The sequence below is a fragment of the Lycorma delicatula genome, chromosome 3 (assembly GCF_047948215.1).
Source record: "Lycorma delicatula isolate Av1 chromosome 3, ASM4794821v1, whole genome shotgun sequence".
In the NCBI taxonomy this organism is placed as follows: Eukaryota; Metazoa; Arthropoda; class Insecta; order Hemiptera; family Fulgoridae; genus Lycorma; species Lycorma delicatula.
In genome coordinates, this window is record NC_134457.1 from 62,598,877 (window position 1) to 62,604,876 (window position 6,000).

A 6,000-nucleotide genomic window follows, 5' to 3' on the forward strand; every position below is an offset into this window, starting at 1 on the left:
GTTCAACAGTAATCGGCTAGCATGTTAGTATTCCATTTCCCTTTACAGCGGCTTTCCATCGTCGAAATGTCTTGGTGGAAACGTTTACCGTGTTCGTCACTTACGTCTCTGTGGTTGTCCGGGAAAAAATCCAGATGTGAGTGGAGGAAATGTATTTTCCAAGACATATTACATCCCATAGTACTCTATGAACTAAACAGTTGATTAACAATATCTTGGTAATTGTCGGACTTTTGTTTGCCAAGAAAATATTTTGCAAACGTCTGTAGATGAAGCCCAAGCTGCACTTTCCGCATTATTTAACATCGAGTTAAATACATCATCTTTGATGAATTCTGTTATTTGAGGACCAACAAATATTCCTTCTTTAATTTTTCCTTCACTTACATTCGGAAATTTCTGCCTGATGTACAAAAATTCAGGACTATCCTTCTTCATTACTTTTAAAAAATTTTTCATTAGTCTTAGATATGGAGAGGGGATAAAAATATTTTTTTGGGTTCAACTAAGGGTTCATGAATAATATTTTTCTCGTTTGGAGTTAAGTTGTCTCGTTTCTTCCATTTATTGGTAACATAACATTTATTCCTACCTCGGCTCTCCTATTTGCAAAGAAAACTTTAGCCTAATTGCATGCCTAATAAAGTAGCTATAACTTTAAAATCACCACATATGTTGCAGCTGTTTTTTTATAATTTATTTTTTCAAGTACGTCTTCCATCACATCGTATGTCTGGTTGAAATTAATACCATAAGCGATTGGTATCGAAGGATATTTGTTACCTTTGTGTAGTAGAACCACTTTTAAACTATACTTAAACGAATCTATGAAAAGACGCCAGTCCTCAGGTTTATGAAGTTAACCTAAGTGCAACATAAGCTCATCAGTACTGGCGCAATAAACCAAATTATTTTCATCAATAAAGTACTGAGAAAATTCTTTTTGTCGGCTTCGAAAGCCCAAAATTTTTATATTCTTTTGTAGTAAATTCCAATCTTGCAGTTTTGATCCTAATAGTTCAGTTTGATTTTTTGATAAATTTAAATCCCTAACCAAGTCATTTAATTCACCTTGTAATATAAGATGTGACTTATTGGAAGATAATTCAAAATCAAAATCATTATTGTCTTCTTCAGTACTGTCTGATTCTTCATCGCTCAGGATACATTTGTTAAAAGTAACAGTCGGTTATATGATCCTTTGGTTTGTGCTAAACTATAAGTACACCAAATGGCAAAGCCCTCCGTGTATCTTTCAGCCATCCTCTTAAATATACAGAACAATTTGTGCACTATATGAGGAACCCACGTCTTATCCTGATCACCAATTTTAGACTGAAAGTACAAATAATATTCTTTTTTAATTAATGTAATGTTTGATTTTACGTAAACCAGCACACACATAACAAAAGGCATCCACATCATTTACACAATTTCGAGGCAATATGACACTGCACTGTTGTTGACAAACTTAAGACAGAAATAAGACTGAACAAAATTAATTCGTTCCTAAATCTAGTCCTTAATACAAACAATATAGGTGTGTTTTCAACTACTGTTTTTAACCTGCACAGACATAATTAATCTTATCCACGAAGGTTCACTCTTCATTATTAGATTTGATGTCATAATATGTGACAGTGATATGATTTAATTCTTTGTCTAATATTGTTTATTTGTAGCGTACAAATTATGTTAACAAAGTTAAACAAATAAAAAATGAGCAACAAAATACATTATAGGAGCTTAAAATATACTAACTATACGTTGAAAAATTAAAAAATCCTTTAATTAAAATTTTTTTAAATTTTCTAAAATGGTGGGTGATAGAAAGATTCTGAGTTCATGTTCGTTTTCAGCATCAAAAACAGATTAAAATAATGTATTGCATGTTAGTAAACAAAAATTATGTTTATCAGTGTTTATAATAGGGTAACAACACCTTCATTTAAATTAAAATAAAAATAAAATGGCAGCACTGATGGATATTTTTAATAAAATAAGTATAACAGCCTTTGAAATGTTGCATTTTTCAGTGTGGCAGTCAACCTGTTAAATTAATTTTATAAATTTTTTTCAAATTTCGTTGCAGATTTTTATTTGCTTATTGATGATTTATTTTCGTAACGTGTACGTTCTAATCTGTTCAACTAGTGAACAATAAGCTACTCCCTCACGGCCCATTGAAATGAGGATGATATGTATGACATATAAATGAGGTGTAGTCTTGTACAGATAGGCCGACCATCCGTGAGACGTTTAAATTGTATTTATGAAGTAGTCCATTTCCTTACGAGGAATCCTGTTTATTGATCGGTTTTTGGATTTATGTTTAAGGAACAATTTAATCGAAGAATCGTGAAATTTGGTTTCAGTTTATTTATTAGAGGGATTGATTCTAATACATTTTTGATAAGATCAGATGAGAGAGGCATCTTGGAAATGTGCTATATCTCGAAATCGTACAAATTAATGAAAATTTTAATAGTTTGTTTTTAGTTTATCAGGGTATTTAATTTTAAATATATTCTGATCGGTGAATTTTATCTTATTTCTGAATTATTATTTTTAACACAGGATTAAAATTTCCCCTATTGTTTTACGATGTAATAATCTATAATATATCATAAACAGTTATAATGTCATTTATTCTATTTTATAAATTAACAATCTATTTAGTTAAATAAATAAGTTTGATTTGCAGTTATTGTTACATATTACATTTAATGATAAAATATACTAGCTTAAAAAGGAAGTACCCTATGTAAACGTTGCTTTACATGTAAATACTCGTTTGTTTTAATTGTCATATTTCATTTTCTCATGGTCTTTTAAGATACTATATTTTCAAGCACTCTTTTCATTATTAATTGCATACTGAATAGCACAACTTGTAAATGATGTTTTTTTAATATTATTGTTATTTAACATAGCATTAACTTTAATATTTTTTCTTTAGAAAATGTTTTGTATACATCGTAATTATTTTAACGTGAGTTGTATAATGAAATTATAAAAATGAATATATTTATTAGTTAATTTTAACGTTTTAAAATCATGAATATGAATAATAGTAAAGGTAAAAGCACCAAACACGTAATCTACGATTGTACAAGTCAGGAATATTAATATTATTGTGCGCTATAAAAATACCCAGGTGTTTCATTTCACATAAAATTTACTTCATCTTGTCTGTTGAGATTAATCTTTCGCCGGATATATTTGCTTTAAAAGGTCGTTTTTTTTTTGCTAATAAATCTTTTTGGCCTATTTCTATCTGCTTATTTACTTTTAAGTTAATAACTTGTCTAACCATTATAGAAAGTTTTCATTGTCTGTAGATTTTTTCGTTTATCTTACATTTTTTTAAATTAAATTTTTATGTGTAGATTATAGTTATTAACTCATACCAATTTTATTTTTATTACATTTATCGTACACGTAAGTAAGAGGTATCTTATTATAATAAATATTTTTTCTTATTTATTAGCTTTACACATTTTTTTATAGTCATCAGTCATATGATTTGTTTTCCATTCCTTTTTGTTCTGTGCTATTTCATAATCTAGGCATATTTAATAACGTAAAGCATTCTCGGCTATTTATTTTATTTATTCCTTTCGTTGTCTTCCTTTTACAGTTTTTATTTACGATACATTCTTCTATTATCCTTTCTTTTTCCTGTTTAGCCTCCGGTAATTACCGTTCAGATAATACTTCAGAGGATGGTATGAGTGTAGTCTTGTACAGTCTCAGGTCGACCGTTCCTGAGATTTGTGGTTAATTGAAACCCAACCACCAAAGAACACCTGTATCCACGATCTAGTATTCAAATCCGTGTAAAAACAATTGACTACTAGGACTTGAACGCTGGAAAATTCGAGTTCCAAATCAGTTGATTTGGAAAGACGCGTTCATTATTAGACCAATCCGGTGGGTTATTCCTCTATTATCCAATTAGCAAAATCTATACACGTGTTAAAATACAGAATGATTTAGGAGGAAAGAAAATAATTTGGAAAATAATAGCATAGCTTGAAATAAGGAAAATAATTCATACAAACGTATGTCCGAAAACGCTTTGTTATCTAGTTACGGCTAGCGAAAAATTCCATTCGAATTCAGTTCTCTCGGAGAAATGAAGTCATACTGAAATCTTTAAGGCGTTATATAAAGGTAAAGTTGATAGTTTCTTATGTTTTTTGACCTGAAAAGTCAAATAAAATAGGCCCCAGTATTCTATCTCCCGTAGTTATCATGATATCCAACATGAAACAGAAAAATTTTAACGAAAAATACTTTTTTTTTAGGTTTAAGTATAATAACTATGTTTAATTACTAATAAATGCGTAAATTTTATTAAAAAAACTTGTAGAGAATTTAATTTTGACAAAATTGATGTCATAAAATATAAGAAAAACAAGAAAGTTACTTTTAATATTAAAAACGAAGCTAACAGAAAAATGTTATGAATTTGTAAAAATTAAAATTAAAAAAAGTTTTAGTATAATAGATTAGATCTTTGCGAAATTAAAATACTTTTAATTTATACTAAAAAAAAAAGTGCTTGCTGAGGTTTATACTATTAATTTACCATAAATGTTGGAAAATTCCACCATTGATGTCGATGCACTTTTTAACTCGTTTTCTTGCATTTTCTGTCGCCAACTTAATGATATCCTCGCGTTCCTTGATGAGGGCAGCAGCAGTGAGACTCGTATACGAGCCCCCATAAAAAGTAATCGGTAATGGAGTAAAGTTCAGTGACCTAGATGACCAATTTACCGGCCCTCTACGTCCAATCTATTTATCAATAAATTTTTCATCTAAGAATTGTCATTTGTAAAATGTTTTGATTTTCCATCAATTTGGTAATATATTTCAGTTCATTTTGCCAGTGAAAAATTTTCAAGCACTGTAAGAAATTCATCGTTTAAAAATTCCAGTTAATTACTCCTCGTGACATGTTCTAATGTAAAAGGGCTTATTAGTTAGTTAATGATCATGCTACAAAAAACTTTCACCGAAATCGTTGCTGGAAATTTGATTCATCTACAATTCGTGAGTGATCTTTCATTTTACTTTATAAAATAGTGTTTTTAGGCCTAATCTTATATGAGGGGATTATATTAATCTTTTATCTACATAATTATTTGCATTTACGTGCTGTAGTTGTTATGAAAATAGTAATAAAAATTATAAAAATTTTATTAATTTGAATTACGTTGTTGTTTTGTTGCATTTTATAAAAACTTCGAAACTTAAATAAACAGTGAATGTTTATAAGAATAGTTTTTAACTATATTTCTGCTCGTTGTAGAGAATTTTATTGTGATACATAGCATTTAATGTGTCTGTGTTCTCTTTGTTAGTTTTGCTGGCGAATTCTGCGCCGTAAGTTCTTACTTAATTATTTTTTTATTTATGGCTGATAATTCCTTTATTGACTTTAATTTATAGTCATTTTTAGAAGATATCAGAAAATAATTATGGATACAGCGGTAATACACGTCAAATAAGGTAACAATTAAGCCTGAGAATACCATTGTAATTCCATATTCTGATTACGTCTCTTTAAGGACAGCGAATTTCTTCTTTTCAACAAGAATTAATTCTCGTTTTTTAAATTAAATAAATTATAGATTTGGTATAATGAATTTTTTTCGTCTTTATTCAGCCCCCCTTCGGAATCGGACCCGCAATTAAGCATTAACGTGACTCCGGGGGATTGCCATTGCCTAAAACTACCTCGGCGGTTACCATGGGTCCGGCTAACGCCGTTCCCAAGACACTAACTAGGAGCCAAGACTCTGAATAACAATGAACTGACTCTGGATCTCCTCTCTGTCTTAGAATGCCATGCCTCTAGCGAGAGGACCCCATAAAGGTCTCCTCAGCGGGACTCCTGTCTTTGAATGCCACGCCAGTGCGAGGGAAGGCGGTCCCCTCGCCGGGACTCCGGTCTTGATGCCACGTCCTTAATGAGTAACCCTAAAAGGG